Source organism: Rattus rattus, chromosome 2 (genome assembly GCF_011064425.1).
Source record: "Rattus rattus isolate New Zealand chromosome 2, Rrattus_CSIRO_v1, whole genome shotgun sequence".
NCBI classification, from domain to species: domain Eukaryota; kingdom Metazoa; phylum Chordata; class Mammalia; order Rodentia; family Muridae; genus Rattus; species Rattus rattus.
The window spans coordinates 177,816,807-177,828,424 of record NC_046155.1 but is presented as its reverse complement, the minus strand read 5'-3'; the positions used below and the strand labels follow the sequence as shown (position 1 = coordinate 177,828,424).

Here is an 11,618-nt window from a genome sequence, read left to right as displayed (position 1 = left end):
GGCCCCAGTCGTTGACCAGGTGCTGTTCCTGCTCGTAGCACACTTGCCAGTGGTGCTGGTGTAGGCATAGCCGCACCACATGTAGTCCACATTGTGTCCTATCTTTTTGCAGTTGAGGTTCCAGGGGAGGTTGTCATGTGTCATTAATTTTTTTTCCATGCGCAAGTTGTAGCAGGTTAGCATACCAGTACCCTGGGCAAGGTGCATAGCCTCCGGGAGCTTGGTGCTCACAGGTCTCTGATACAAGGAAACCAAGGGTTGGTTCAGTTTCACTACTGCCTCCAGGTTTCTTTTCAACAAAGGACGCACCCTTGATGAGGCCCTGCAAGATGTACATCTCTTGACTGAATTTAGTGTATTGGTGATGAATTTCATGCTCTCTCTCTCTCTCTGTCTCTGTCTCTGTCTCCCTCTGTCTGTCTCCCTCTCTGCCTCTATCTCTGTGTCTGTTTATCTCTCTCTGTCTCTGTCTGTTTATCTCTCTCTGTCTCTGTCTGTCTATCTGTCTGTCTCTCTGTCTGTCTGTCTCTGTCTCTGTCTCTCTGTCTCTGTCTGTCTGTCTCTCTCTCTCTCTGTCTCTGTCTCTGTCTCTGTCCCCTCTCCTCCTCCCTCTCCTCTCCTCTCTCTCTCCTCTCCTCTCCTCTCCTCTCCTCTCCTCCTCTCCCTCTCCTCTCTCTCTCTCTCTCTCTCTCTCTCTCTCTCTCTCTCTCTCTCTCTCTCTCTCTCTCTCTCTATTCATCCAAGTTTATTAGGTCATGGCTCAGGCTAGAACATTTCTACTTGTAGCTTCATTCCGGAGCTGGCAGAGCCTGTGCCACCAAGCTGCAGCACGATGATGTTGCGCTCTGTCAGCGTATCATCATTCATGGGGTCCACCATGTCCTTCCGGATCAGTTTCTCGACACACTCCAGGGTGACCATGGGCTGTAGCACTGCACACTGCGTGACATTGCTCAGACTGTCTCGGGTCACTGCACAAACGTAGAACGTAGCGCTTACTGAGTGTGATGAGCACCACGTGGTCCACAGAGTCATCTAGCTATGTGAAGCACAGTGATGTCAGGTCCGACATGCCCAGTGGCTTCCCAGCCATCCCGTAGGTCACGGTGCGGGACGGCTTTTCCAGCTTGGTGGCCTTTGCCTCGGGCGTTCCAGAAGGGAATCCAGAAGCTGGGTAGTGCTTTGTTCTTGTCCTGGGCCTTGGCTGTTCACCATCTGTGTTGGGCAAGGTGGCAGCCTTGGGCATGAAGGGGTTGAGGGGCTGGCTCACGATGGCTGCCTCCTTCTCCAGGAAGCCTCGTACTTGGTCCTGTGCTGCAGCTCGCTGAAGCTCTTTCTGCTTTTCTCTCCGGGCTCCTCGCTGCTTCTCATAGGCCTTCATCTGCCGGGAAATCCCTTTCTTCTGGTGTAGAATGTACTCCAGGATTGCCTTCCTTTCATACAGGTAGCCATCTGGGGTGACCACAGGGTCATGGCAGGGCTGCAGAGAGAGAAACAGCAGCAGTCAAGTCCTTCACAGCATCCTGGCTCAGTCGAATGTTCTGGGTCCAATAGCCTGAGGCCACTGTGTTGCTGGCCATGCCTCGTCATCCTCAAAAACGACTATCTGACCTGTCGTTGCTTCAACTGTGTCCCGAACTGGAAGAGAGTACTCGATAGTTTCTCTCTTTAGCCCTAAAGTCATGGTCATTCTTTCCTGGAGACTGGGGAGCACAGGGGTTTTGTTCTGGACCACTGTCCTCTCCTTCAGCAACACTCCAGCGGCAACCATCCTTTGGAGCCTAGCCAGGCGGCATGAGCACCTTAAACTCCAAGGTCTTACGTATCTCCTGTGCTAGCGAGGTGCAAACACAGCCTCTTATCTGCTGTTGTTGATTTTGAATGTCTACCTTGTTCTTTGCCACCTCTGCTAAGGTCTCAAACAGTTTTAAATAGAAATAAATTTTGTGCTGGGTATAGTGGCTGTCTCTGGAAGAGGGAAGAGCCAAAGGTAGACTTTTTAAAAAGCCTAATCTAATTTGGTTCTTAATCTGTAACAACCTAATTCTCTATAGTCATGCAATTCTGCGCAGTCTCTCCGCCTTGTAGAATCTTCAACAAGGCCAGATTTTGCAGATTACTTTCTTGCCTTTGTCTTATCAAGTCTCTCCCACTACCTCCCTCTTCCTAGATACTCAGGATTGCTTGGGAAACACACTTCTTTCTTTAGTTAAATTTAATTTGTTAAATGCTAATAATCTTAAGAAGATTATTTTACATGTGAAAGAGCCAGAGTTGGGCTCAATCTAAGGCCAGTGGGGAAATCCCACCACAAACCTCAGAGCACAAGGGCCCATCCCTTCCAGGAAGAAAAAAAAAGAGTTGGTTTAGTTCCTAGAACAGCTGCAAGCCAAACTGTCACACAAAGCTGCCTGTGACTCCCAACTAACCCCCCTTGGAAAGGCTTGAAAGGGCCACTGAGTCCATCTGAAAGTTGTTTAGCTCCACCAAATACACATAGTACTCTGCCTAGTTACCATTGGGCAAATTCTGCCCCAATTGTTTGCTGGGTATATAACTCCCTGTTAAGAGTCTGCTTAGGGTTCTCTTTCCCTTGAAGTGAGATGACCCCAACATGTTGGAATGATAAAACTCCTCTTGCTTTTGCATCAATCACCACCTCTGTGAGTCTCATTTCAGGAGGTTCAATTTGAGCCTCACACATGTGTGGGCGTATTGTCTTCATTTTACTTCTGGGTATTATATACATGAGTGCGTGGAGAACATGAGAGGATTTTGAATCCTATGGAACAGGAGTCATGGATGTTGTGAGCTACCATGTCTGTGCTGAGTTCTTGGTAAGAGCAGCAAGTATTCTTCATCACTGAGCCAACTCTCTAACCCTTAATTTTAATTCTTTTTATTATTGTGTGCATATGTGGAGGTCAGAGGAAAACTTTGTAGAATATTCTCCTTCTACCTTTGTATGAGTTCAGGGAATCGAATTCAGGTTATTAGGCTTGTCCTGAAAGCATCTTTACCCACTCAACCACGTCACCAACTTTTTACCACTTCTTTCCTTTTTTTACATTTAAAAATATTTGTGTATGTGCACAAATCATGTGCCACAGTTCTCTCCACTTTGTGGGTTCTGGATACTGAATTCAAGACATGAGCCTTAACAATAAAAGTCTTTACTCACTGAGACATATCCTCCGGCCCCCCTTTCTCCTCTTGAAACAGGTGTCATGTAGCTCAGGCTGCAATTCAGCTACATGGCACAGAACAATTGCACCTCCATGTTGTCTGCCTCTACCACTGAAATGCAAGAATTATAGGGATGGGCCACCAGTCAGCTCTTTCTGAATATCTTATGACAAGACCATCTCATTGGGTTTAAGAGTCTGCTTAGGGAGTCTCCTTTCAAGAGGAGAAAGGCAGACTGTGATAAGGGTTTTGATTATTGTGGGTATGGTACAGAGATTGAATTCAGGCCCTCAAAAATGCTAAACCACCTTAAATGCTAAACCACCTAAAAATGCTCTGCCACCTTAGTCTTGCTTGAACTGCTGATCCTCCTGCCTCTGAGTGCTAGGATTATAGGTGTACATCATCATAGCCTGCCTATAGAGATTTCTGTTCTTAAAAGGGCCAGATGTGGTCATACATACCTATAATCTCAGCATTTTGGAGATAAGAGTTCAAAGCCAGCCAGGGCTATTTGGTGAACTTGAGCCCATCCAGGGCTATGTATTAAAAGAAAATAGAAACCATTATTTAGCCAAGGAAATAGGCAAAATAGAGGCCTCTTGGGGTGGGTCATTCTTTTTTTTTGTCCCCCCCCCATCATTCTTTTTACACTCAAATATGAAGGTCCTTTGATATCATCAGTTTAATCTAGGCATGTTAAAAGTTTTAAAGGCCTTCTGCTCTTCTGAAGTAAAGTCTTCATTTACATGATCGAAGGGTCATTAACTTCATCAATAGTTCCTCTAAAACTTAAGCCTTATCAAAGCAGTGCGTGGTGGCACAGGACTTTAATCTGAACACTCAGGAGGTGGAGGCCAGCCTGGCTTACATAGTGAGTTCCAGGATAGCAAGGACTTTGTAGAGAAACCCTGCTTCAAAAACCAAACCAAACCAAAATGAAACAAACAAACAAAATAAAACAAAACAACACACAACAAAAGCCTTATTAGGGTATGTTGACTATAAATTGTAATTCCAGAACTCCAGAGGCTATCCTTTAGCTTTTAGAGGAATGGATGTGCTTGGGCAGAAAGCAGAACATGGTGAATAGGAGCCCTTGAGAAGGCTCAGTGGGTAAAAGGCATTTGCCTCCCAAGCCTGTTGCCTTGAGTTCAATGCCTGAGATCTAACTCCTTTTAGAAGTTGTCCTTTGACCTGCATACATAGGCCATTTTAGGCATACCATTTTAGGTGTTTCCATATGTGTGAGTGCACATTGTGCACACATACACACATTAGACACAGAAGATGTTAAAGAGAATTGCCAAATGAACTGGAAATTCTACCCCACTTCTGTACGGACAGCCAAAAGAATTGAAAGCTGGGACAGCTCCGTGTCCGAAGCCTATAATCCCAACATTTAGAAGGCAAAGTTTAAGGCCATTTGAGTCTATAGGTAACTCAGGGCCAGCCTGAGCTACATAAGGCCCATTAAACCTTCTGCCAAAACTCAAACAAATGGCCAAATAAGTGACTGAATAAGCAAACAAACCAAATTTAGAAAAGTCAGGTGTGGTGACACATAGCTATAATGCCACCATTCTGATACATGGCAAGTCTGAAGCCAGTCTGGGATTATGCATATACAAAGAACCCTTCTGCTAAGGACTTAGCAGGTAGAAGTGTTTCCCCAAGTCTGATATCTGAGTTCCACCCCCAAGACCCCCAGAAGTTGTTCTTTGATTTCCACATGCTCTCACCACACTGCCCCCCCACCCCACCGCCCTAAATACACATAATAAATAATTAATTAAAAAAAGGCAGGCCTTTAATCCCAGCCTTGGGAGGTAAAGGCAGGCATTTATCCGCCAGTGAGAGGTCAGCCTTGGTCTGGATAGCAAGTTTTAGACCAGCTAGGATTACATACTGAGACTGCATCAGAAAAGGAAAAGAATATTCTAGAGGTGGGATGCATGGTATTGTGATGAAGTAGACACTTGGGAAGCCTGCTCACATGTTGAGTTTAAGCCAATAGAAAGACTTTATTATCTGACTGGTGACTACACTGAATGTTCAGGATCCTAGGGTATCACTGAGCCTTTCTTAGGGTGATCAAGGTACACACAGATTCTGGTGACTTTGCCGGCTTCAAGCCAGAAAACACAGACCAGCCCATCCCTGCCACAGATGGGATGACTCAGATTATCTGCTCCTGTGAGATACACATAGATTCTGGTGACTTTGCTTACCCAAACTGGCCCAAAGTCCTAGCAACCCCATTGGAACTGAGGCCAGGTAAGCTGGAGCATCCTCAAATTCCCTCCTTAGTTACTGCGGCAACTGGTCAGCTCATGCTGGAACCAGAGTCTGAAAGGCTGAAGTGTTTTTCTAGACTTTCTCTGGTTACACACAGGTTCTTTAAGCCTTCCTGTCACTTTCAGGCAGGAACCAAACTGAAAGCAGAACACAAACAAAGAAGCTAGGTAGAGGAAACACAGAGAACCATGGTACCTTGCTCAAGCTGTCACTCCTCTGAATCACCACTCTCCTGTGAGTCCCCCATACGAGGCGAGATTCCCAGCCAATGCACCAAATGTGAGGTCCGAATTGAACCTCCTCCGGGACCTCTTGAATGAGACTCATGGAGTCTGTGATCAATGCAAAAGCAAGAGGAGTTTAATCATTCCAACACGTCGGGGCCATCTCATTTCAAGGGGGAGATGACCCTGAGCAGATTTTAACAGGGGATTATATACTTTGCAAACAATTGAGGCAGAATTCAAACAATTGGGGCAGAATTTGCACATGGTAGCTAGAACAGGGTACTATGTGCATTTGGTGGAGTGAAAAAACTTTCAGATGGACTTGAAGGACCTTAGGGGCTTTCACCAGCCTTACACGCACCACCTCAGGTCAAGATTAGGCCAAGTATTAGTTTCCCACCTCTGGTCAAGGCTAGGCCAAATTCCATTCTCCATCCACAGTTTCCTGGGAGGAGCAGGAACATTCTTGAAGAACTGCAGAATTTACTGACTGATAGCAAATTACTGACTGACCCTTTGGTCCCAGGTAGAGTTTGAATGCATGTCATATGCTTGCTGGCCAATAGATTCAAAGGTCAATATGCTTAGCCAATAAGTTTAAATTTTAACCTTGATGACGTAACCTGTATCCCTAAAAGGTATAAAAACTGCTTGTTATAGGCATTTGGAGTCACCTTCTAGTTACTTGCCACGAGGGACTGATTGAGGGTCGACCGGGATGCACTGGAAAAATAAACCTCTTGCTTGCATTGAACTCTGTTCTTGAAAGATCCAGAGTTGGGGTCAAACTAAAGCCAGTGAGAGAATTCCACCACAAACCTCCAAGCACAAAGACCCCTCCCTTCCAGGGAGGGTAGGGCTAGTTTAGTTCTCAGAGCAACTGCAAGCCAAACTGTCAAAGTAACCTGTGACTCCCAACCAACCCCACCTTGACTCCCAACTGTCCCCCACCTTGGAAAGTCCAAAATGGTCCACTGACCATGAGTCAGTCTGACTGGTCACTTCACCCCATCAGTAGTACTCTGCCTAGTTACCATTGTTTGAATTCTGCCCCAATTGTTTGCAAGGTATATAACTCCTTGTTAGAATCTGATCAGGGTTGTCTCCTCTTGAAGTGGGAGGACCCCAACATGCCAGAATTAAACTCCTCTTGCTTTTTTCATTGATCACCACCTCCATCAGTCTCATTCAAGAGGTCCTGAAAGAGGTTCAATTTGAACCTCACAGTATCTCACTTGGGGGATCTCCTGGTAGTTAAGACTCACTTTGAGGTTTATAGACTCAGTGTACTGTTCAGGACTTTTAGTTGGGAGTCAGGAAGTTTCTTGTGACAGTTTGGCTTGCAGCTGTTCCAGGAACTCAACCAGCTTTTTTTCTTCCTGGAAGGGAGGGGTCCTTGTGCTCAGAGGTTTGTGGTGGGAATTTTCTCATTGGCCCTAGATTGGCTCTTCCAAGTTTTAGCTCTTCCAAGACCCATCCCATGGGCAATAAGCAATCCCTGACATTATTGATACTCTTGTGCTTTCAGACAAGAACCTAGCATGACTGTTCTCTGAGAGGCTCCACCCAGCAGCTGACTGAAACAGATACATTGGATGGAGCGTGGGAACTTTTATGGAAAATTGGCGGAAGGATTGAAGGTCTTGATTGAAGGGATAGGAGGGGTTGGGGATTTAGCTCAGCGGAAGAGCGCTCGCCGCGAGCGCAAGGCCCTGGGTTCGGTCCCCAGCTCTGAAAAAAAAAAAAAAAAAAAAAAAAAAGGGGATAGAATTCCACAGGAAGATCAACGAAGTTGACTAACCTGACCCCTTGGGGTCTCTCAAGAGTCTGAGCCATCAACCAAAGAGCATACATCGGAACCAGGTTCCCGGCACATAGGACTGACAAACATGGTATGTATTCCCTTAAAAGTGGATATTAGCTATAAAGTAAAGGATAACCATGTGGCCATCTACAGAGCTAAAGAAGCTAAGTAACAAGGCGGGCTCAAGGGGGGACTTGTGAATCTTCCTGAGAAGGGGGAATAGACATCCTGGATGGATGGTGGGAGTAGGGGAGACATGGGGTTAGGGACGGGCATGGGAACAGGAGGGACCAGGTGGAGGGAAGATGGAGGGAAAGACAACTGGAATTGGAGGTGGGGTGGGGAGTCATCTCTGGTGTAAGCTAGAAACCCCGAGCAATGGAAAGTCCCAGGAATCTCTGAGGGTGATTCTAGCTAAGACTTCTAGCAATGGGAGATATGGAGCCCAATTGACCATCTCTTGTAACCAGGCAAGACTTCCAATGGAGGGATTGGTACACCAACTCAGTCACAAAATCTTAGACTTACCATTTGTCCTGCCTAGAAGATGTGCAGGGGTAAAGATAGAGCAGAAATTGAGGGAATGGCTAACCAATGAACAGTCCAGCTTGAGAACTACACCGAGAGAGAGAGAGAGAGAGAGAGAGAGAGAGAGAGAGAGAGAGAGAGTCCCTGACACTGTTAATGATGTTCTGCTACGTTTGAGATGAGAGCCTGCCGTAACTCTTTCTTTCTTTCTTTCTTTCTTTTTTTTTTTTTCTTTTTTTTTTTTTTTTGAGCTGTGAACCGAACCCAGGGCCTCTACCACTGAGCTAAATCCCCAACCCCGCCTACCGTAACTCTTATCAGAGAGGCTTTATCCAGCATTGATGGAAACAGATTAGAGACCCTTAGCCAAATATTAGGCAGAGTTTGGGGAATCCTATGGAAGATGGAGAGGACTGCAGGAGCCAGAGGGTTCAAGGTCACAAGAAAACCTACAGAATCAAATACCTGGGGCCTACAGGGGCCCACAGAGACTGAACTGACAACCATGGAGCCTGCATGAGACTGACCTAGGCTCTTTGCACATATTTAACAGTCGTGCAGCTTGATCTCCATGTGGAACACCTAACAGCAGAAGCAGGGGCCTTCTTTCCAGTTGTTGCCTGCCTTTGGGATCCTTTCTCACTATTGGGATGCTTAATCCAGCTTCAATAGGAGAAGAAGAGCCCAGTCTTTTTTTTTTTTTTTTTTTTCCTCGGAGCTGGGGACTGAACCCAGGGCCTTGCACTTCCTAGGCAAGGGCTCTACCACTGAGCTAAATCCCCAACCCCTGAAGAGCCTAGTCTTACTGAACTTGATATGCCAAGGCTGGTTGATATCCATGGGACTCCTCTTTTCTGAGGAGGAGTGAGTGAGGGGTGTGAGGAAGGAATGGGAGGAGGGAGGGGGAAACTTAGGGATGCAAAGTAAATAAATAATTTAAAAAAATAAGAGTCAGGCAGTGGTGGCATGGCACAAGCCTTTAATCCCAGCACTTGAGAAGGAGTGGCAGGATAATCTCTGTGAGGTCAAGGCCAGCCTCACAGGCTCCAGGCTCCAGGACAGCCAGAGTAACCCTACCCCTACCCCCTCCCAAAAAAGCAAAAGCCTGGGAGCTGGATAAAAAACAAAAACTAAACAAAACCTTTAACAACAACCAAAAAAAAGTTATTATTATTTTTTTTTAAAGACTATCTTGGGGTTGGGGATTTAGCTCAGTGGTAGGTGCTTGCCCTGTGGCGAAGGCCCTGGTTGGTCCCAGCTCCAAAAAAAAAAAAAAAAAAAAAAAAAAAAAAAAAAGACTATCTTCACTTAGATTGTGTATTGGAGGCCAGCCTGGGCTATATGAGATGGTACCCAAAACAAACACATTCCGAGACACACACACACACACACACACACACACACACACACACACACACACGCATGAACAAAGGGAGGGTGTTTGGTCATGTTTAATTCTTTTTTGTTACTTTGGTAATAGCTTAATTTTGTATAGCTTTATGTTAATGTTATGATTTTTTTGTTTGTCTGCATTTATGTCTGTGTATGACATGCATAAAGTGCCTTGGGGCTGGAGGTGCAGAAGTTATTAACTTCTCTCCAACTGGAGAATGATCGTGAGCTACCATATGGGGTTTGGAACTGAATCCTGATTCTTTAATGACAGAGCCATCTTTCCAGTCCCTCAGGTCTGTTTCTAATATGCTCCAAATACTTCCTTTTCTGGGTGTGGAGGCACAAACATTTAATTTAATCTCAGCATTTAGGGGGGAGAGGTAGATATATTTTTATAAATTCAAGGTCATCATGGTCTACATAGCTAGTTCCAGGCTAGCCAAGGTCACATAGTGAGACCTTGTCTAGAAAATAACACACACACACACACACACACACACACACACACACACACACACACCCCCCACAAAATTATCTTAGGTTTTCTTTCTCTCTCTTTTTTAAAAGATTTATTTATTGACTTATTTATTTCTTGTGAGTACACTGTCGCTGTCTTAGTTCACACCAGAAGAGGGCATCGGATCCCCATACAGATGGTTGTGAGCCACCATGTGGTTGCTGGGAATTGAACTCAGGACCTCTGGAAGAGCAGTCGGTGCTCTTAACCACTGAGCCAGCTCTCCAGCCCCTATTTTAGGTTTTCTATTGTTAAGAAACATCATGGCCAAGAAGCAAGTTGGGGAGGAGGAAAGGGTTTATTCTACTTACATTTCCACAATGCTATTTATCACCAAATGAAGCCAGGACAGGAACTCCACAGGACAGGAACCTGGAGGCAGGAGCTGATGCAGGAGTCATTGAGGAGTTTTTCTTACTGGCTTGCTTCACATGGCTTGCTCAGTCTGCTTTTTTATAGAACCCAGGACCAACAGCTCAGGGATGGCACCACCCACAATGGATCACTAATTGAGAAACTGCCTTACAGCTGGATATCATGGAGGCATTTCCTCAGCTGAAGCGCCTTTCTCTCTGATGATTCTAGCTTGTGTGTCAAGTTGATACACAAAACCAGCCAGTGCACTACCTAAATACTTTCTTTTTTGTTTCTTGGGTGTTTTGTTCTTAGACAGGGCCTGTAGTCCTGAATGGTCTGAAACTTACTAAGTAAACCAAAGCCTGGCTTTGATTTTACAGCAATCATTGACTTCTGTCTCCCAAGCACTAGGATTATACCTGGTTATAAAATTAACTTTTTGTTTTGTTTTTGTTTTTGACATAGGGTCTTAACTATGTAACCTTGGCTGGCCTTAAGCTTGTTTGGTAGACCTGGCTGGATTAGAATTTGCAGAGATCTGTCTGCCTCTGCCTCCAGAGCGCTGGGATTAAAGGCATGTACCAATACTTCTTGGTTTGCTTTTGCCTTATTTATTTATTTAAAAGATTTATTTATTTAAATACTGTTAATACTGTTACTGTCTTCAGACACACCAGAAGAGGGCATCAGATCTCATTACAGATGGTTGTGAGCCACCATGTGGTTGCTAGGAATTGAACTCAGGACCTCTGGAAGAGCGGTCAGTTTTCTTAGCCGCTGAGCCACCTCTCCAGCCCTTTAGTTTTTTATTTACATTTATTTTGTAAGTGTTGATGCACATGCAGTAGCACATGGGTGTAGAGGTCAGAGGACAACTGTAGGAGTCTGCTCTCTTCATGTAAATCCCAGGGAATGAACTCAGGTCTTTGGGCTTGGTGACAGGTGCCTTTAACTCACCCACCCAGCCATTTAGCTGGTTCCCATATACATGGTTATAGCTTGGTTGCTTCTATCAACATCATAGAGACATGTCAACTGACGGAATCAGTCCCTCAATGGTTACTGGCTTCTGCCTGAAAGAACTTTTTCTCATTAATTCTCACTACTGTGGTGATTATCTTAATCCACTTGTGGTGTTAGAAATTGAACCCTGGGCCTCTTAGATGCTAGCCAATGGCTCCATAAGCCCCTACCTTAGCTTTGGCTGCCCTGGAGCTTGAAACATAAAATACCTGCCTACACCTGGATGTTTATTGTCGTTTGTTTTTAAATTTAAAGTCTGTAGTGCATCATTAGGAAACTGACA

The 11,618-nt window shown here is 45.2% G+C and overlaps 1 pseudogene; it reads right to left on the bottom strand.

The window, feature by feature from the left end:
* Positions 1-765: 765 nt before the first annotated feature.
* On the bottom strand, positions 766-1,580 carry LOC116893450 (annotated as a pseudogene).
* Positions 1,581-11,618: the final 10,038 nt, after the last annotated feature.